Source organism: Lissotriton helveticus, chromosome 10 (assembly GCF_964261635.1).
Source record: "Lissotriton helveticus chromosome 10, aLisHel1.1, whole genome shotgun sequence".
Classification (NCBI taxonomy): Eukaryota; Metazoa; Chordata; class Amphibia; order Caudata; family Salamandridae; genus Lissotriton; species Lissotriton helveticus.
Window position 1 is genome coordinate 811,530,693 of NC_136071.1, and position 21,667 is coordinate 811,552,359.

Genomic DNA, 21,667 nt, shown 5'->3' on the forward strand with positions numbered 1-21,667 from the left:
CCCGGGTCCTTACGCCACAGCCCTGGACACGGGTCGTGGCGCAAGGCAAGTACCTCTGCGGGGGTCGTTTTGGTGGGGGTAGTGGGGAGGCCCAGGGAACTAAGGGCATGCATATTCCTCACGTTTTGCCCCCCCCTCACTACCCAAGTGCTTTTTGGTGGCGGTAGCACCCAGGGTGAACACAGGAAACCCAACAATAACCCTGGCCATTTTCTTTCTTTTCTTTTTTTTTCCCTGACTTGCCGGAGACCGGGAAGTTACTGGGTGAGCGTCCGGAAGCCACATTACCCAAGACTTGGTGAAGAGAACCAGAGGGATCGTGGACTGTCACAACAAAGTGCAAACCAAAAACTACAAGACTTTTTATTTTGGTGTTACAAGCAAACCATTTTTCTTGCTATATACTTGAGAAGGGGAACCTCCCTGTTAATAAACCCTGTTGTTTTCCAAAACATAGCTGACTTGTCTCCTATTCCCTTCAACCTCCCCAATACAAGTGGTGTCAGAAGTGGGATTAGACCGGCTGCAGTGTCGAAACATGACACAACCCGTGCCTGTAAAGGAAATATTTGCTCAGTTGGCCGAAGGGCAGTGACACCTCCAACGTGTTTTAGAACAACACTCCCAGACTGCCCAAAAGGATCGGGAGGTTCTCCAGAAGGTGTTGAGGAATCAGGCTAACCTAATCACCATAAACTAACAGATCCAGGATACCGCGATTTTACGACTCACTGACGCGGTAGTAAGCACAAGGGTGAGACCTAACGTTCCTGGGTCTGTAATGCAAAAATATCAAGAAGGGGACAATCCAGAGTATTTTTTTTATCAACTTTAAAAGAGTAGCAACCACTGCAGCATTGCCCCAGGAGAGGTGGGGCCAGTACATAGCTCCTCTGTTATCCTGGGAACTCCAGGCCGCCTACCAAGCGGCCAATCCAGCCTGAACAACCGCCTATGAGGATTTCAAGAAAACCATCCTGGAACGCCTGGGTTGCAACCAGGAGTATTACAGAGCGATATTCAGGAAAGAGAAATGGACAGCAGGGGGCAATCCCCATGCCCACTATTACAGAATACAAGACATGGGTAATAGATTGCTGACGCCCCATACATCCAGTACAGAGGAACTCACAGAGAAAATATACATTGAACAGTTCCTGGAGGCCCTACCTCCCAACACTAGGTCTTGGGTGAAGCAACATCCCAACCTCATTACCACCACCGCGGTTGAATTGGCGTGCACTTTCCATAGATCCCCAGATTTCAGAGCAAATACACCCAGACCACAACAAAAACCCTCTTTTCCTTCCCCGCCTCCTAACAGTCAGGGTCCACAGTGTTATCACTGTGCAGAAAGGGGACATATCGCTAGACACTTTCCTCATGGGGCCCCCACCACTGAACCCATGGAAATAGGTTATACCAGAGGGCGTATATTTGTGACAGGGAAGGCACACCAGAATTATAGGAAGGAGATCCTCTTAAACGGAAGGTAGCAGCAGGCTCTCCCGAACACCGGGTGTCATCTGATAGTGGTAAACGAAAACCTAATATCCCGTCCCTAAATGCGAGAACAAGAACAAATAAGCGTTACGTGTGTACATGGAGACACCAAATCATACCCAGTAGCCGAGATCTTGTTAGACATACATAATGATCCCCAGCTAAGGAAAGTAGGTGTCATGCCATCCCATCCCTAAGCAGTTATTATAGGAACAGACCATCCAAAGTTTAGGCAACACCTGGACGATAACAAGGAGACCCCTAGTACCTGGTTAAATGAAGTGCCCTTTAACGGTAGTGACATAGAGATCACACAAACGAAGGACAGAAAAAGCAGACAAGACAGACAAAGGGATACATGGAACTTCACCCAGACTCAGCACTCCTGTCCTGCCTATCCTCTTTCACTCGCCGAGACAAACAAAGCGGTCCCTGTTAGTTTCTCTATGGCTCAGAGGGAGGACAACACTCTTTCTCATGCATGGGAACACGTTCAAGACCAAGAGCCGGCACAGGTAGGGCCCTATTTTCTGGTAAAATTTGGTGCTATCATATAGGGTTGTGAAGGGGGTTACACACTCCACCACATAACTGCTGGTTCCCTCCTCCTTTCACACACACATTCTACATCTGGCACATAATCAGGTATGGGGTATCATTACGGCAAGGAGAACAATTTGAAATACCTCTTAGAAAAATTGTATTGGCCCGGGGTGTACAGAGACGAGGCTAAACATTGTGCTGTATATGTGAGATGTCAGTATGTAACCAAAGTGGGGTAAAGAAAGCACCTCTTCACCCCTTACCCATAATTGACATACTATTCAAAAGGGTAGGGATGGACTTGCTAGGAACCCTGCCCCCCTCAGCCAGAGGACACTGTTGTATCCTCGTCATCGTAGATTATGCGAGTCGATATCCCGAAGCATTCCCCCTAACGAGTATGACCACTCCCACCATAGCCCAGGCCATGATATCCCTGTTCTCAAGGGTGGGTTTCCTGTCAGAAATACTAACAGATCAGGGGACCACATTCATGCCCGCCTTATGGCACAGATATGCACAATTTTAGGAATCAACAGGGTCTGCATGTCAGCATACCACCCCCAAACAGATTGCCTAGTGGAGCGTTATAACAAAACCATTAAGACCATGCTCCGCAAAGTCATCTCCGAATCAGGAAGGGAATGGGACCGTAAGCCGCCTCTGGTCCTTTTTGTCATAAGATCGCATGAACAAAGCTCCACAGGTTTCTCTCCATTCGAACTATTGTTCGGAAGGAAGCCCCGATCTCTTCTGGAAATGGCAGCAGAACAGTGGGAGGAGGAGGACGAGGAAGGGAAGCCTCTGCTGAAATACGCTGCGGATCTTAAGACTACGGTAACCCAGTTATGGGGCCTAGCACATGAACACATGGAAGAAGCCCAAAATACACAAAAAACATACTACGACAGAAACAGTAGTCTGAGGGAATTTCAGCCCGGGGGATAAAGTGTTACTTTTATTGCCTTCTAGCGAGAATAAATTGTTATCCCATTGGCAGTGTCCCTTTGTCATTGAGAAACGGATCACCCCGGTTATGTACTGCATCTCTTTACCCTCGCGAGGGGGGGCACACATATATATCATGTCAACCATTTAAAAAAATGGGAAGAACCACCTATACCCGACACCTCAGGGATACCGGTACACCTAGTGAGCACCGAAAGGCCTATTGCTATACCCCCGCTGTCCGTACGAGAATCCGAACCAGAGAAGGTACCCACTGGAGATATACTATGACCTACACAGCAAACACAGATAAAAGCCTTATTAGACTCCTTTCCAGGTTTGTTTTGCACTATCCCTGGCCTGACCTCCCTGGTACAGCATGACATAGTATCACTAGAAAGTAAGGTGGTAAGACAAAAACCGTATCTGATGCTGGCAGCAAGATGGGATGCAGTAGAAAGAGACGTAAAGGCCATGCTAAGTCCCACATTATTGAGCCATCACAGAGTAACTGGGGCTTCCCAGTGGTGATCGTACCAAAACCAGATGGCAGTCTTCGCTTCTGTATAGATTTCAGATAAGTGAATGCCATAACTAAATTCGACACCTATCCCATGCCATGTTGACAAACTAATCAAACGATTGGGAAAGGCCCGCTATATGCCGACCCTTGATTTAACCAAGGGTTATTGGCAGATCCCCTTGTCCCCTCAAGCCAAAGAGAAGACCGCCTTTTTGACCCCCTCTGGTCTCTACCAGTTCAGGGTGCTTACCTTTGGGTCGCACAGGCCCCTGCCACGTTTCAGTGTTTGATGGACAGGCTCCTGCAACCTCACAATGGGTATGCCGCTGCGTACCTTGATGACATAGTCGTGTTGCGCTCTTCTTGGGAAGACCATATACAACATTTGCACTCCGTATTCACCGCCATTCAAACAGCAGGTCTCACTATAAACCCAAAAATATCCTTACTTGTCACAAACACCATTCAGTACCTGGGTTACACTATTCAGGAGGGGCTTCTAAAACCTCAGATGGGTAAAGTAGAGGCAATTAGGACAATACCTGCCTCTAAAACCAGAACAGGGTACGTTCCTTTCTGGGTTTTATCGGGTACTATTGGCGGTTTATTCCAGGATTATTCTCCCTGGCCAGCCCCCTTACGAATCTCTTAACAAAGAAGTATTCCTCCCACATAACCTCCTGGACCCCGATACACAAGAATAATTTTCTTGCTTTGAAAGACGTCATTTGTAGAGCTCCGGTACTGCATTGCCCTGATTTTGACAAAACATTAATCCTGCAGACCAATGCTTCTGGACTAGGTCTTGGGGCTGTGTTGTACCAGCCTGACGATAACAATGAACTCTAACCTCTTCTCTACATCAGCAGAAAGCTCTTTCCTCGTGAGATACACTATTCCACCATTGAGAAGGAATATTTAGCTATAAAGTGGGCTATAGAAGCCCTACAGTATTACCTGTTAGGGCATACCTTCCTTATTCTCACCGATCATGCCCCTCTCACTTGGCTGGCCAGCAACAGAGACACCAACCCACGTATACTCCGTTGGTTCTTAGCCCTACAACCTTTTTCATTCCAGACCATCCACATGCCAGGTGCGAAACAGATAAGTGCCGACTACCTGTCGTGGCACCCCTCCACTGAATGGCCACATCGTCCATTCTTGAGGGGGAAATGTGTGAAGAGGACAGAGCGGAAAGGACCGGATGTGTCTAACAGATGGCACCGACTCACCACCCCAACCGGAAAAGGTCAGCGGTCTAGCGGCGGCTTAGAAACTCAAGGAGGCACTTCCAACGTCATCGAAGAGGGATAAGAAAAAGGACAGAAGAACAGAGCAGTGGGTGGCAACACCGGGAGCGGAGAGCAAACAGGAAGAGACGAGGAGCGAGGACGATACAGCGATGGAAGGCGAGGACGAAGGAACCCAGAGGAGAGAGACCCAGTGAAAGCAGCAATGCGACCAAGCCCGACGGCCCAGAGAGGGCGGAGGACGCCCCAGGTCCTTTCGCAACGGCCCTTGATACGGGTCGTGGCACAAGGCAAGTACCACTGAAGGGGTAATTTTGGGGAGGTACATGGAACTAAGGGCACACGTGTAGCTCTTGTAGTTTGGCCACCGCTTCAGTTTCCTCATGTTTCCCCCCCTCCACACTACCCAAGTGGTTTTTGGTGACAGAAGCACCCACGGTGAACACAGGAAACCCAACAGTAACCCCGCAGTTTTCTTTCTTTTCTTTTTTTTTTCCTGACTTAGAGGGGACCGAGGAAGTTACAGAAAAAAAAGGACTGGTTAAAGGTAGCAATTCACAAAGCACAGGATGCTGTCAACACCACTTCATGTGGTACCTCTGCCAGTGCCAGATATAGGGCAGCGTGACCGGTGCTAGCACACCAGGCACCAATGTCAAAGGAGTGCACTCTGCATGACAGTCTGAACCAAGGTAAGAGCAGCCTACAGAGATCTTTGTTGTGTATGGAATTGTTCAGGGGACAATTACAACAACAAGATAACTTTGTTGGTTAATGCACTGAGGGTTGGATCTGCAATTTGCCCAGTCACAGTTTAGACTCAGGATATAATAGCATAGACAATTTATGTTCCATCTGCAAAGCCCAACATGGGACAAGCCGATCACAGATTAGTAATAGTATGTTGAGAGCTTAGTGGGTTATTGTTTTTGTCACAGTGATCATTTTATTTCTTGGAGTTCATAATTAATCCTAAGCTCTTTGAAGTCATTAAATCGCTTCATGCAAATTGAAAGGCATAGGTGTAGAACCTTATTGATTTTTCCCATCAATCTGTTGCTATTCTAAGGTTGCTAAAAAGGGCTCCTCCGTAAATCATTATGGCATTTAATGGGTTGATTTACTAAAACTTTGTGCCAGGTTTTCATGGTCTGAAATGTTGGTTGAAGCTTACATTTCAGTACAAATTCTGAATTGCATTTGACAGTATCCCTAGAGTATCAGAAAGTAGCACTATGCACTACTTTACATCAAGGAGACGTTTCCATGCACTTACTCATTATTTAGATACAAATTCTCATCCTTAAACTTCCCCGAAGAACCCACATCACACCACATCACACCACACCTCAAGCAACTCCACAGGCTCCTCGTACAGAAGAGATGCTATTTTCAAGCTACTGCCTCAAGCATACAAGACTCTACGCAACCAAGGACCTGCCTATATTAATAACTGACTGAACTTGCACCAACTGTCGAGAAAACTTGGCTACGCCTCTCTTTTACGTGCCCACACTCCCCGTATCTACTGAAGCAGAAGTGGAGGATGGTCTTCCGATATTGCACAAACAGCCTCCCCACGCAACTCTGGATCATTACCTCACTTCTGGAATTCCAAAGGGCCCTCAAGACCTGGCTATATTTAAATGAGCCTCTGGGATGTAAAAGCACCGGGATACCCTGTTGGGTGATTAGCCATGCTTTACAAAACCTGATTGATTGATTGATTGATTATCCCTATCTGCTAACTTTGATGAAAAAAGGAATGAAATCAAAAAATTACATCTCCTTGAGGCAGGTGTATAACTGGCATAAATATTTCCTTTTATCGAACCTCTCAAGCTTTCCATGTGTGCTGCCATGTGCAGTACACATACAAAGTGGTAAAGTGTTAAAATGTATCAAAGCATATAATGTTGTGCTTGAAGGGTACATTTTTAATATAAAACCTAACCTTGACATTACACAAACATGGTGCAAGGGCGTGCATTGGTACAAGGCATCTTATGGTGCAACAGTACTGGAGGAGAGAGTAACAGCACCATATCTTAGTAGCTATGGTACTGTTGTGCTTTCTCCTTTTAATGCAACTTAGTACAGCAAACTTTGGTTTTGCACATAAAATAAATAATACATCAGCTCCTTCACTTCTCCAGACCAAACACTCTTCACATAAAATGCCTACTAGTATGGATGACTTGTGACTTCCACACTTTGTATTCCTTATTGTCTTAGGCATTTCCTACGTTAAACAATAGGGAGGGTGTTTTAAGGGAAATTTTTATTGACCTGGCATTGCTACGATCCCTACATATAATGAAACAACTATTAGTGGCAATGGGTCAGGGATGACTAAAAACTATCTAAAAAAACAGTGTATTCATATCGGGATACAATCCAGGAATCCAAGGTATTCGTGGTGAATAATTGTGTTCCCATCAGATACCCATCCTGTACCGCCCTACATCATTTGGGATCCTTCACCCGAAGGAAGTGGAAGCATGTCCACTTTGGATTAGGTAGATTGTAGCCTAATCTTCTTGGAGGATACAGGGATGTAATAAAGGAAAAGTGGTATCAAGGGGGTAAACTGACTAGCAGTGCAAAGAAATTATTGTACGTGCTGTGTGCAAAAAATAAGTGAATGAATTAATATTGGGTTGCAGGAATGGAAAAAGAATTTTAATAGAATCCTACCCACACCCAAAGTTAAAAACAGTGCAAAGTAGTATAACAAATAACTACTTAGATGTAATCGAGGTCGACATGTTTCTGCAGTATAATAGGGTCAAGGGATCCCTTTCTGCTTCTTCAGGACCTTAACAAAAAATGCTACTGCTGGTGTGCAAAATGTAAAATCATATCACCTGAAAACGCCCATGGAGATAATCCAGATGGTCATGGAATCATGTGAGACAAACAAACACATAAAGAAATACACAGTTAATGACGATAGCTTATGAGGAAAAGCGAATGTCTCGTGAGAAATTTATAATGCCAAAAAGTATTGGTCAGTGGTTGCTTAATAATCAACTTAGTCATTCAAATCAATATGATGATATGAAAAGGATAACACTGTATCCACTCACCCACGATATGGGGAATGAACTCTCCACCTCACCCGGCTACAGCTCAAGTAGAAATGGAGCACCGCTCTATTGAAAAAAAGAGAAGAAACAATATAGAAAGAGGAAGAGCTAAAGAGCTTTTAGTTAGACATGCCCTGTCACAGAAGGGACATTTGTTTCTATAAGATGAGCCAAGATATTCTGCAACATTCATAAGTGCCTACCCTGCGCTGCTTAGAAAATGAGGAAGTCACATTTGTCGGCTATTTTGTTATGTGAAATGCCAACATAAAATGTTTTAGCGATGCATTCACCTTCGTTATACTGATATTCTGAAGCACATGCTCTTAGCGGGTTGGCCGTGAGAAAGGTTATATAAAACTAAATACGAATCCCAGACCGTTTGTAGTTTTTAAAGATATGAATACACTGTTTTTTTAGATAGTTTTTAGTCATCCCTGACCCATTGCCACTATTAGGCATTTCCTATACATTAACTAACACACTTTTATGTCTCCTTGTCTCTTTATAATTTTTGTGATGTAAAGCACGCTGACAATCTACATTTAAATGAGTAGTGCTAAAAAATAAGTAAATGTGAGAAAGGGCTAAGGATAGATGAGGGGCACCATTATAGAGTGGTAGTGAGGGAATTCATGAAGGAGGTCATTTTGGGTGCGCCAACAAAGACTGTTGCACCAGGCAAGAGCAATGCAAAAGCTGGCCCTATCTCCAGGACATAGATAGAGGTCAAAATTCGGGTATGAGGACATTCTTGATGTGACCCCCCAAGTCAAAGAAAAGGTTGGGGACCTTCCATTTCCATCAAGAGGCCTAGGCCTCTATGCACATGGTATATTACTGTGGTGTCAGGGCCAAAAAATAGTCAGGATACCAACTTCACAAGCAGTCGCGCACTTAGGACATGGACAAGGACCCATATACCGTGCAGGCGATATTACTGTCCTAACAGAGTCTAAATTATTTTACTGAACTGTCCATTTCAGTTCCTCTGGAAATTTTAGACTAGGACCCATTGCACCCATTCAAACTACATTCATTCACACCCACCCCAATTTTCATGATTCCATCACTACCCTGTCTATGCCTCCATCTACAAAATCCCATCCACAACCCCTTATTCACAGGCCATCAGAGTCTCTACGTCAAATGGTCTGACCCCCATAACACTGCCTGTTCTTCCTTTCTGGGCCCCAGGCTGTCCTGCTGAAGCTTTGGTCACTTCTACCTCAACCAGTCCTCAGGGTTCTCTGCTGAGCCTCAGAGCCCATTCTATTTAGTCTGTCAGCACCTCTACACTTCAGATGGCCATGCTCTCACCACCTCCCTCATCTTACTGCCATCAGCTCTTAGACCCCCATGACAAGCCTTAGCCATTACACTTGTAGCAGTTCTGAAACCCCTCAAGCCACACACTATGGTCTCTTTCTGAACCCCCACCACTTTACCACAGACCACTACCCTGGCTATTGCATCCTTTTGCTGCCATTAAGTGCGTTTGCCCTCTTATTTCGACCATAAGGGCCCAGAACACCTCTTTCCTTGGGACCTCACATGCCACTATCAACTTTCAGTGCCTGACCACCTCTCTAACTACTAACACTAACTCCCAAGCCTGTAGGCTACTGGGTCTTGTAATCCCCTTGCTCGTCCACAGCACCTAAGCCATTGCCTCTCAGTCTCAGAAGTTACTTGCTAGTCCACACAGGCTGTCAGACTCCTCTAGGTCCTCCCCTATGTAAGTTTTGAAAACTCATCTACTAGCTCAAAAAGCTAATGTACAAAACGTTTAAAGCTTTCTGCTGGCCCTCAGAAATTGTAAGATCTTTCTGCAAGTCCTTATTTCAGTTCTGCCAGCTTCAACCCAGAAACCCATATGCTACTCTTCGCAGATGCAGATTGCACTTTAATGGATATCTCATCTAACCTGCTCTGTAAGCACCATCAATTTTCAGCTTGCCCTCAAATCTTCAGACACTTCTTTCAGCAATCAGAGCCACTACACCAGTGTGCAGACCACCTCTCTAATTGTTGCATTTCAATGGCACTTCTTTTTGTCCTCAGAGACCCTCAGCGGACTCTCTGAAAGTATCTTTCTAGGCCTGGGGTCTCCAACCTTTTCTGTAGTGAGAGCTACTTCTGGTCAGGGAAAATCATTGTGTGCTACTGAGGGTTAAACAACTCATCTATTGTTACCAGACACCTCCACACCTAGCTTCATTGCTTATTGGCTAATTTCCATAGGTCCAGATACCATGGTTTGAATAACATACTTTGACTAATGGCACTATGACAGGGCTGTTACAAACAAAGAAGAGAGTAAGGGAGTTTGTTCACTCAGAGGTGAACTAGAGACTTCTCCTATTCCCCTGGGAGGAAATATATCAAAAACACTGAGAGGAGTATCCCCTATGCAGTTGAAGAACAGACGTATCTGGAGGACCGGTTTTTGGCAAGAAGGAGGAAATTCATCCTTTTGTTTAAAACCCCTCTCTCACCACCTAGTGGTGACATGCTTCATCATCGGGGTCCACCTTGGCGTCCTAGCGACACCAAGGTGTGCTACGACACCTGGACTACAGTGGAGCGGGTTGTGGCTGTGGTTGCAAAAAAAATAAATGTTAAAAATTGTCCTGGTTGTACTCAGAAAATGTAGTTTTAATTATAGAGCAACTGAACAATGTTTAAAAATATACGGGCGAGATCCTGGTAGGGGGGTTACGACCAAAAGGATCTCTATATGTGTTGAGTGGTCAACATGTTTCTACCTTAAGGGCTAATGCCCGGTATTCGTCAGGACCAGAAAAACAGGTGGACAGGGGGTGCGTGCTCCCTAAAAAGCACACCCGATCCTTGATCCCCTGTGTGCCTACTGGCAAAAATGGCCAGTGGTAGTTGCTGCTCAATAAAATAAGTGGGCAGGCGAATAAGCAAAAAAGAGACCTGTAAGGAGAGAAGAAAGGGTAACAAACAATCAGGTATTGAGTGATAAACTTACTCTCCTGTAACGTCGTGCAGTATCTCAGTGAATTAGAAATATAGTGCCAAAAGAAAGGGGAGTTGGTCTCCAGATAAACATAATACCGTGGTGAAGGAGTGAGTTACTAGTCAACATCTATGCCAAAAGATTGGTGCACGCGGGTTGCATGCGGTGAAAATACGACCCTGGAGGGTTTATACATTGAGTGTAAAGTTCTGAGGGTGGCACTACATGGATCATATCTATCACGTGGTGCCTTGGCTACTCGCAGGGTGATAAGTAACAGGGCGGTTCCTCTACCATAGTAGGTGAATATACGGTGGCGTGATCTAAGGCATAGCTGTAACTCGGTGGTGCTATATTCATTTGTCAGCATTTGACTCAAACGTGTGAGTAAATAACAGTAAATTAACATACATGACGAACACACATGTAACACTGAGGGACAAACAGGAACTCAGAATGACACAGAACTGGGCTTACTCGAATAAGAGTTCTCAGCGCTTCAACGGGCAGGGCGTAGGGTCAATGCCTATAGCGTAACATATTCTGTAAAATCAAAGAGAGCGCGGGCGTTGTAAATCTCTATGCTGCTCAAGGCGCATTGTGACTGGTGAACGGCGCCCTCGTGGACCCGGTACTTGATTGTGTACCCAGGTGCTGATATCGTGAATCTACTTACAGTTACTGGCAGGGAAGATCATGGTCGACCTACTCCTCACGTCCTCTGCTCGGCTAGTAATTGCGAGGGCAGCTGGACGCGGTAAAGAGGAGTTGGCCGCTTCCGGGGTTGGGATCAAGGATCGGGTGTGCTTTTTAGGGAGCACGCACCCCCTGTCCACCTGTTTTTCTGGTCCTGACGAATACCGGGCATTAGCCCTTAAGGTAGAAACATGTTGACCACTCAACACATATAGAGATCCTTTTGGTCGTAACCCCCCTACCAGGATCTCGCCCGTATATTTTTAAACATTGTTCAGTTGCTCTATAATTAAAACTACATTTTCTGAGTACAACCAGGACAATTTTTAACATTTATTTTTTTTGCACCCACAGCCACAACCCGCTCCACTGTAGTCCAGGTGTCGTAGCACACCTTGGTGTCGCTAGGACGCCAAGGTGGACCCCGATGATGAAGCATGTCACCACTAGGTGGTGAGTGAGGGGTTTTAAACAAAAGGATGAATTTCCTCCTTCTTGCCAAAAACCGGTCCTCCAGATACGTCTGTTCTTCAACTATGACAGGGCTGCCATCTGTGTCAGTGAGAGCGCGGTCACTGGGTATATCTGAACATATGTGCGTATGAATGGGATATATTTGTATAGGTGACTTACAGCCTTTGTCATATGTACTTGCAGCACAGGACATACTTTTTACCATATGTGTCACTGTCACATGTATAACACTAACATACAAAAAAAATGTACATGGGAGAAATTTAAAGGTGCAGAAAAATATTCTGTAAAAAGTTTCATAATATGGAACATTTTTCTGCACTTTAAGTTCTCTCATTTAAAAAATGACTGTATTTTTCAGTTATACTTATGACACAGTATCTACTGGCCACTGGGAGTAAGGGGCATGCTGTTTGCAAATTTGAAACTTTGAAATGAAGAGTTGATGTAATCGTTAAGGTACATTTTCATTTTCATGTTCTCCTACTTAACCTGATGCGTGCGGGCGGAATTCTGCTCGTACGCTGAGAATTTGTAAAGTGCATGTTACATGACGAGCTGGGCTCGTCATGAGCGTGCGAGGAGGCTACCTCATGACGAGCCCAGCTCGTCATCAGCGTCGAAGGGGTTAAAAGCATTCAGAAACATCACTTTGTTCACAGTTCCAATACTGAGTTGACAAGGACTTTTATTTAAGAGTCAAATATCTCAGTGCTTCAGTTGTTCACCTCTGTGACCCATCCTGGGCCATATATATGACTGAGCAATGTAAAACAAACACAGCCTTCCCTTAACTTTAAAAGGTAAAATATGACCTTGTTCCTATTTAAAAATTAACTCAAGGCTGTGAGCTACTCCAAAGTAGTCTGGGAACTACTGGTAGCTTGCGATCCACTGGTTGGAGACACCTGCTCTAGACCATGGTTTGCTGTCCCGCACCCTACGTGGCTAGCCTGTGATTCCTGTTTCTGATCTTAGCATTCAAATATTGCTCCCGCACAATGTCTTTTTCAGCTTTCATATTTCTTTACCTCCCTCAAATACTTAGTTTTGCCAGTTTTTAGTTTCTACTGACTTGAGGCTCTAGCATTACTTCTCGTCAAGAGTCTGTTTACTACTTTGCCAGCTCTTGCAGACTACTGAACACATCTGTTGCCCATTGATGATCTTAGAACTTCTCTTATGGCACTCACAACCTCAAACCTTTCCCTAGAATACCTCTTTTGGCTTTCTGGTTTAACCCTTGCCTTAAGAGCCCTTCTGCCTGGCCCCAGACTACTTCTCCATGATCTCGGGTGGCCGTGCAGCCTGCCAGGTGTTTTTAGACATTAAACCTGACTACTTTTTCCATACCTCTCTGAAAATAAAAGTTTCAAAGACATATCTACTGATGTTGATACTCAGAGTCTCTTCGCTGCCAAAAACCTCCGCTGCATATGTCCCTCCACAACCCACCAACTTGCCCTCAGAGTCTGCATGGCCATTTGTCTGGAACTGAAGCTCCAACTGCTGGCCTTGGTTTTCAGTGCTAACACAACTAGCTATCAGAGCCCTTAGTTACTAAGAGTGGCACTGTGGACCCTCTAAACCCATCTATCTGCAGCCTTTCTCCCCCAATCTTCTGGGTGTCAGAGCCTTCTTATGATGCCAAGCTCGCCTTTGCTGTTTCTCGTGGCCATTTGAACTGCCTTATTAGTCATACACTATTTTTGCTGAATTTAGCCCCAGAGTTTCTCAATACACTTCTACCTCTTTGGCTTTCTTCCCGGTCAGGTTGCTTGTCTGTCGTCAGATTTTCCTGTTCCTCTGCCTTTATTCAATCCACTAGGTGAAGATTTGAGGTTGGGTGGTTAAGCACCACCTCATTGGTAGTGAGATTTCCATGCCCAAGTTGTGATGTTAAGGTCTCTCTAGGGTCCTTTAATTTAAAGCGCTGGATTACTTTGCCTGACACGTTTGTTCTTTGATCCATCATAATCAGTCCCTCTACTATGTCTCTATTGACCATAATCAACCTAATGGTATCCGTCATCTCATTTCCTCCCTCCAAGCGCACTGCCCTCTCTATGTCTGAGCGCACTACAAACAAGCAGTGCCTCTTGTTCTTGATCCAGTGTATAATTGTATTTTTTAATGAGTCTTCATCCTCCCTATTTCCTGCTATAACCTTGGATATATTAGTTAAATATACTTTCCGTCCTTCTTCGCTCCTTTATGACTGTTGCCTGCACAATGGTTTAGACAGGTAGTTAGACTCATGTTGTGTTCTAAATATGGGCCTTCAAGTTTGTAAATTATGTAGTGGTCTTGAAGCACCTTCTTGAGTTATTTGTGACCATGTTTTAAATTGTGGTCTATCTGAGTGTATTATGTATTTTGCATCATTACCTACGTGTTAGAACTGGCTATTTCTGGTAGGCTAAGGTTGACGCCAAAGCCAGGCAGAAACCACCATTCTAGTCAGGGCAAGGGAGTCACACGCCAAGAAAACCCCTGCTCACCCCCTTGGTAGCTTGGCACGAGCAGTATGGCTAAACTCAGAGGCAATGTGTAAAGCATTTGCGCCAGCACACAACAGCAACAACATCCTAGGCACACCACAAAAGGAACTCCACACAAGGTTATATAAAAATAACTTCTTTATTGTCAAACCACATCAGATAGAAATGACACATGTACATTGTGCCAACTGGCACGGGCAATATTCATAAGGGATTATTTACAAGACAGGGCCACATGGGCCACTGTCAGAATCAACACTTTTAGAAATAGCACTTTGTAGATCATAGAAAATAGGATATAAAATCACTGTAACACAAATTAGCAAGTATAGCACACAACCAGTAACTACTGGTTACAGGTAAGTACCACCTACGCAACCCTAACCACCTTAGGAGAATTGTCACGCAGGGGACCCGGACCTCATTAGGACCACCTGTACTGGAAAGAACAACCACCTAAGAATAAAATACATTTAGGGGTATCAGCAAGAACACATTACACATGATGCATCAAACATTCCGAGGTGTAGGTAAGGAAAAACACATGATGCATAAAACATACATTCAGCGGTGTAAGAACAAGGCACATGATGCATCAAAATCACATTCAGAGGTGCAGGGAAGGAAAAACACATGATGCATAAACCAACACATTCAGAGGTGTAAAATCAAGGAAGACACATGATGCAATAAAACATTCAGAGGTGCCAGGACATAACTCAATAGCGCAAAAACACATGATGCCTAAAAACATTCAGAGGTGCAAGATCAAGGTGCATTACATTTCCTAGCACCACATCACATTGCGCAAAACTCACATTAGGCAAATACCATCACATAGATAATCACATTGCGTCTAAAATCACATACCAGCCCCCATCTAATAAAGGGACTAAAGAGCCCTGTGTCCAGAATGTCAGGGCGCGCTGCCATGCAGCGCCAGTCAGGGGTGCGCCACTGGCGTAAAACTAAACGTTGCAGGTGCCCACTACTTGCTGGGCACCTGAGAACATCACAAGACCTAAACGGTGCAGCTGCCCACTAATTGCTGGGCAGCTGGGATGCAAAACTGCAGCAGGGCCTTTACTGACCCTTCAGACAAACTGTGCTGCAGGGGTTGGAGCCACACAGGCTCTGACATCAACAGAGGGACGTTGGAGCCATCTGGCTCTGTAACTGTGCCACATTGGAGCCACCTGGCTCTAAAACAAATACTGTGGCCAAATGCTGAAGTCACACAGGCTCTGGAACACTTAGGCAAATGATACAGCCACACCGGGCTTCTGTAAATGCCTATAGCACATGTGAGCTCTCTGGCTCTCCAAATAACTGGGGGCCTATAAATCAAATTAGCCACATAGTTAGAGTCCCTCTCTGGGGGACTAAAAATACACAAATGCCCTTCATAACAGTGGAGTCCCGCTCGGGGGACTCAGGACAATGGCCCTAAATCAGGAGTACTACTTAGCAGGAGGGGGCGGGCACCGGCAATGTGCCCCGGCGCTAGTTTATTTTATTTTATTTGGAACTCCGAAGAGATCCACAAAATGAAAGTACATAGTCACAAAATTACAGGTTATATAATAGAAGGACACAATTACAAAGTACCATTTATCTGTGCAGAAAAACCAATACGGATTTCATAATCATAATACCTTAGTTCATACATTGTAAAGAAAGGCCCGTCAATAAATATCTAAAAAACATTTAAAAAAATTAAAAACGTTAAAACAGAACATCTCGTTGGGAGGGTTATTAAGAGCAAGTACAAAAGCATTGACGGTTAGAATACTCAATTTCAAACAGATGTGACGCAACCATTTGCGTCGGGAAGGAAGCAGAGAGGGACATACAAATAATACATGTGTCAAATCTTGCATAGGGAAGTTGCAAAAATTACAAGCTGCGGAAGTACCGTACCATTTGGCCAAAAGTATGTTTAAAGGTAGGAGATCCTGTCTTAGCAGGAACCAGAACCGCCGGACACCATGAGATAGGTTCCAGGATATATAGGGTTGCCTGTATTTGATTGCACAAGATGAAATGAATGGAGTGACTCCTCTCCTTGTCACGATATACTCCCTATCTAAACAGAAACTAAGTTCCCACAAGGCCCGTTTCAGGACTGATTTCAATTGGCCCATGGAAAGTGAAAAAAGGGAGGTCTCATCTAATTTTAAAAACGACACCGCCTTTCTAAAGTTTTTTACGAGAAGGGAGAATTCATTAAAAGACCCCAATATTTCGTTTTTCATAAGACATCATAGGGTCCCCACTTCCCCCTTGGCCAAACAGACAACCCATCGCACCAATCCCACCAGGCCCTGGGCCCAACTACTACGTACTCCAAACTCAACTCTGAAGGCCGCTGCTGTACATGCGTTATTAGTAGTAGTTAGATATCGAAAAATCTTCCCCTCGGCCTGCTGCAAAAAAAAACATTGCCCCAAATCCACTGTTTCCAGTCCATAGAGTAGGGAGGACGGGATTTTTGCACGAAATACCTCCAGTAGGTAGGAAAAATGTCGCCTCCCAGTGGCAGTGTAAAGGGATAGTAAACTTTTGCCTTGGGCCACAGCCTTCCGCATATTATTATCAATATGGGGTTTCTCACTAGAATTACTAGTTATTATTTTCCCCAAAAATACATAACTATGTACAATTTCCAACATTTGTCCCCCAACAGTCCATCCAATTTTGGGTTTTTTTTTTCTTGCCAGCAATACACATTATTTTACTCTTAGAAATGTTTATTTTAAGGAAATGAGATTCAGCAAATAAATGGAGAGCATGTAAGCGGTTATTTAAGCCCTTAGGGGTTAGATCCAATATTAAGATATCATCGGCGTAAAGTAAACTAGAAATCGCAGAGCCCCCTAACATAGGAGCTATTCCTTCACAGGAGGGAATGGGGGCCAACAGACAACCCTGCTTAAGACCATTAACAGAGTGAATGACCCTGGATAGCCCTCTTTCTCCCCCTAAAAGAACTTTACACCATGTATCTGTGTGAAGAGCACACACCAGCTCCAACAAGCTGGAAGGCATACCCAGCGCCGATAGCCTTCTCCAAAGCAGCGGACGATCCACTTTATCGAACGCCGTGGAGAAGTCTATAAACGCTGCGTACACCTTACCACCGCGAACCCTCACATATTTGTCAGTGATTATTTGTAAGGCCGTAAGATTATCTAGGGTACCATGACCCCTGCGGAAGCCTGTCTGTTCAAGGGGCAATATGTTGTTATTAGACACCCACTCATCTATCAGGAACAGCAGGCATTTAGCGAAGACCTTACCGATTGCATCAAGAAGGGCGATAAGACGATAGTTTTTGGGGGCATTCCTATCGCCCTTCTTGAACAACGGCACCAGTATACTGCCCCTCCATGACGGCGGGACAGTTTTATTCCTAAAGCAGAGACTAAATAATGGAAATAATATCTTGCTCCAAGAAACAGGATCCTGCTTCAAGACCACAATTGGAAGCTCATCAGGGCCCATTGCGCCAGAGGAGCGTAATTCTTTTATGGCCCGTTCGATAACCTTCTCAGAAGGTGAATCTAAAGGAGGGCTATCTTCTTTACAATCCCTGAAGACATTCATACCACCATTAACTCGCATAAAGACTAGAGATGTAATTAATCCAAGTTGCCTCAGCAATGGGGATTGGAGCAGGGGAGGACCTTGTCCCACAACCCTCACTAATAAAGAACCAAAACAACCTTGCCTGCCCGCATACTGCAGCCTCACGCAGGTTGATCCATATTCTATCCTCTTTATCCTTCTTTATTTTTATTTTTGCCCTATGCCTCCTTCTTTTCAGAAGGGTTATTTTATTATTTCTATCAAGGGATCTGCATAAATATTGCTCCCTGACTAGTTTATTAATTTCCCTGTTGAGACACAAGATGGAACTAGGAATTATTTTCCTCATTCTATGGCGAGTAGATTTTCTAGCAACAGATGTTACCTCCTTCATGAAGTCATCAAAAAGGGATAGGGACAAGCTATTCCAATTTTGTAGATTTTCTAATTTACTATCTATAATAGGTGCTAGGCCCATAATAGCCGTAGAATTCCAAAAACATCTTCCGGACTTGTTGGAAAAATTGACCAAGTCGCCATTAAAAGTCCATGGATCAGTTATAGGCGGATTTATTAACACTGATACCAATATCATATTGTGATCACTAAGTGTGGTATTTAGTACCGACAGGTCACTTATAATATAAAAGTTATTTATATCTATAATCACATAGTCTAAAATAGACCCGCCCTGCTTGGATCTATGCGTGCAATTTGCGGGAGAATCGCAAGGGAATCTTCCATTTACTATAATCCCATCCATCTCGGAGAGTTTGGTTAAAAACTGTTTCCCTCTCTTGTTTGTTTTAATCTTATCCGGGAAAACGGCCCGGGGGATATGGAGAGATTCCTCTTTTAGCTTGTTTCTAAAGAGTTCCAAACTTAGGTTAGAGACTAGACAATTAAAGTCTCCCATCAATATTACATGGGGAGCAGGAGTTTTAACTATGATAGTCTTTATATAGTCAAAAGCCTGTTTTAGAACAGTATCGAAACAAGCTTCGGGGGGGATGTAAGCGTTAATTATTACTAAAGGATTCGAGTTTGTAACGTTGTCCGCACTAAACAACGTTACCGCTTGAAAAAGCTTACTCGAGTCCAAGTGGTGAGAAAAATTCCACCTTATATGATTTGAGAGTAGACATGCTATACCCCCCTTAGCATGGCCTCTCTTTGAAGGTGTGGCTCCCCCCTCTAGGGAAAAGTAATCCTTTACTACAGGCATTCTGTCCACACACCACGTTTCTTGTAAACAAATAACGTTAGCATTTAGAGAGGAAAGGTATTGCAACTTCTCCGGGCAGTTTTTTATACCAGCAGCATTCCATGTAATTATTTTCAATCCGCTGTTAAAGATGAAAAAATAGTGTAGGGTTACTGGTAGATTTACTTGCAAGCACTCCAGGCAACCAATTCCACTAATGGCTATCCTCAACCGTAAACCTATTTGAGGCCGGGAGGAAAGGGATTATATGTGACACTTGACGGTTGTTTTTAGTTAGGCTAATCTTTAAATCTTCAAAGCCCTGGGGGAAACCACTAGATCCCAATAAAGACGGGGGACATTTTTTAATTAGAGAGCCCTCTTTCCTATTTAATACAAAAGGCATTACATCAATCCCCCTACATTGAAAATTCTCGGCCTGAAGGAGAATGAGATTCACATTTAATTTGGAATAGAATTTTACCCTAGTATATGTCCCATCCTTACTTTTCAAAATCGAAACCAGATCAATATCGTTGGATTGTAATAATTTTAATCCTTCTAACTCTTGAAAACATTTAAGTAACAGAGATCTATTTAATATTAAACCGGAATCGAAAAGAGGGAAGAAATCTAGGGTGAGAGTATCTACCCCTTCTTTTTTAGGCAAGGCAACAGGGTTTTTAAATTCTCCGTCACTAGCCACAAAGGGTAGAGCCTCCCGGTTAAGGGTATTTTGTATAGAGAATATAGCTGTTTTCATATCTTCTACAGGCACCGGGGACAAGAGCTTTCCAGATATGTCAACATAACCACCTGGTACAGATATCTCCCCATCAGGAACAGAATTCACACACTCCGAAAAAATAATAGGTTTTTTAGTTACAAGAACATTTTGTCCCTGTGCTATCGGGACAGCCACTTCCACATCCAACTTTACAGAGGAATTATTACCCACATCTTTTATAGGAGAATTCTCCATGCAACCAAAAACAATTCTTCTCTGTCTTTTTTGCTTATGTCTACGGATAACTTTCCTCTTTTTACCTCTGTTAGTTTTGGGTTTTACTTTTTTATTTTCTTCCACTCCAATATTTTCCTCAGGTAGAAAAATTGGGAATAGTTCTTTATTTGCATTTGTACCTTCCACTCCCTCAACTGCCTCTGACTCATCAATTTTTAAGTCATTGTCAATAACGCAGTTATAGGCTGCGGATAATGGAATTGGGGTCACATCAACCTTAACCCCTAACAAAGCATTAACATCCGTGGCCACAGGTATTATATCTCCAGCAAAAAGGACATTTGGAGAGGAAGGCATATTTAAACCAGTTTGCGGAGCCATGCTAGGGACCTTCTCCACATTTCTTTTAACAAGCTCCTTCAATATCTGAGTAACTGACTCCAATATGCAATCTGAACTTCCAACAAATTTGCCTAATAAAAACAAAATTGAGGACAGCAGTTGTTCAACAGCTAGTATTGACTAAGAGATTGGTCTGTCCTGTCTATCAGGATTAATTGGATCAATGCCTGATAGCTCCAACTCAGGGCTCTTAGAGAAGTTCGACATATCGAAAGATTTCACAGAGGACGTACTACTATAGAGCAACAAACCAGAGGGACCTACAACTTCTGGCGTTTTAGTGGATCCCACGGATTCAAATAGGGTATCAGTGAGATACCTCTTGCAGAGCTCCATTTCAATGTCAGGTAATATAGAATTTCCCTCTGAAACTACCGGTGCACTCCCAAAAGAGTTAGTTGCCGTTATAACCTTAAAGTTGGATTGGATATGGCTAACTAACATAGGAGAAGAGGCACCTATGGAAGAAGATGGCTTCTGAACAGCCTCAGTAAGAGGATGGATACCAATTGAGTTAAGATCAGAATGACCATCAACTGCCAATAGAGGCGAGATTCTCTCAGATGTGTGGGACACACAGGTATCTCTACTTGCATCAATGACAGAAGGAGCAGCCTCATTTGGACCCAATTGGTTTTGGGATTTTTCCCATAGATCAAATAATTGGCACTGACCCTTCACAAGGGATAATTGACCGTTCCTATTTCTTAGTGGATTCGATTTGGTCTTACTACAAGATCTTCCCATCAACAATCTCCCCGACCGCAGCTTTTTGGCAGTCATATTTATTTTTTCTATACACCAGGTGGAGGGAGAAATAGACGATAAATATAAATACAAGTGCAACGCACCACAATAGTTAAAAACCACATAAACAGAACAACAAAATATATAGTAAACCAATGGCCTTACATTAACAATGTTCTACCAGAGATGGTACAAATAAAATACAAAATGCCACTAATAAGATGAAAGGGAGTGGGCCCAGCCCGG